Here is a 1238-nt window from a genome sequence, read left to right as displayed (position 1 = left end):
ATGCTGAGCAAATAATCTGAGAAGCTGAGTTCTATGAAGAAAAACGTTGCATCAGGGTTGGAGGAAGACTCATTAACAACCTGCAATATGCAGATGATACCAACTTGCTTAGTGAAAGCGAAGAAGATTTAATATATTTACTCATGAAGATCAAACAGCACAGCCTTCGATATGTATTGCATCGCAATGTAGAGAAAAAAAAAATCCTTACCATTGGACCAATAAACAACATTCTTATCAATGGAGAAAAGATTTAAGTTGTCAAGGACTTTATTCTTCTTGGATCAACTATCAACACTCACGGAAGCAGCAGTCAAGATATCAAACCATGTATTCAATTAGGCAAATCTGCTGCACAAGACCTTTTTAAAGTGTAGAAGAACAAGGATGTCAGTTTGAAAATTAAGGTGTGCCTGGCCCAAGCCATAGTATTTTCAATAACCTCATATGCATTCGAAATCTGGACAGTGAATAAGGAAGACCGTAAAAAAATTGATGCTTTTGAGTTATGTTGTTGGAGGAAAATATTGAAAGTGCCATCAGCATCTAAAAGAACAAACAGATCTGTGTTAGAAGAAGTGCAGCCAGAGTGCTCCTTGGAGGTCAGGATGATCAACCTTCGTCTCACATACTTTGGGCATATTGTCAGGAGGGACCAGTTGCTGGAGAAGGATGTCATGTTTTGGAGACTTACAGCAAAATCGATTGGCAAAGTGGCAGCATCAATATGCTAAAGCGTGGCAACAATAATGTGGTTGACCCAGGATCGGGCAGTGTTTCGTTCTGTTTGCATAAGGTTGCTATGAGTCGGTATGGACTGAATGGCACCTAACAACAACAACATCCCTCTTAAATGTTTACATTACAATAGTAGGAAGGGGAAATCAATATCCACAAAATATTCAAGCACCTTAACATTATCCCCTCCTTTACACATTCAGACTGTGTCTATTATCCTACTTCACACAGTCCTATTGTTCTAAGCTGTGCATGCATCACAATCTACCTCTATCCCACTTATCCCATTTTATTTCCTAAGTCTTCCCTTATCATCCCCATTTATCAATCCTCCTCCCCCTTCTTTTGCATTGTCCTCCCCCTCCTTTTTATTGCCCTTCTCATCACCAGAACTATCATGCTTCTATCCCCTAATCTGTGAGTTTTGTATCCCCTCTATTCCTTCAGTGGGTGTTGTTGTTGGTGTTGTCAGGTGCCATCGAGTCGGAACCGACTCATAG

The sequence above is a fragment of the Chrysochloris asiatica genome, unplaced genomic scaffold (genome assembly GCF_000296735.1).
Source record: "Chrysochloris asiatica unplaced genomic scaffold, ChrAsi1.0 scaffold00002, whole genome shotgun sequence".
In the NCBI taxonomy this organism is placed as follows: Eukaryota; Metazoa; Chordata; class Mammalia; order Afrosoricida; family Chrysochloridae; genus Chrysochloris; species Chrysochloris asiatica.
This window is presented reverse-complemented; position numbering follows the sequence as displayed.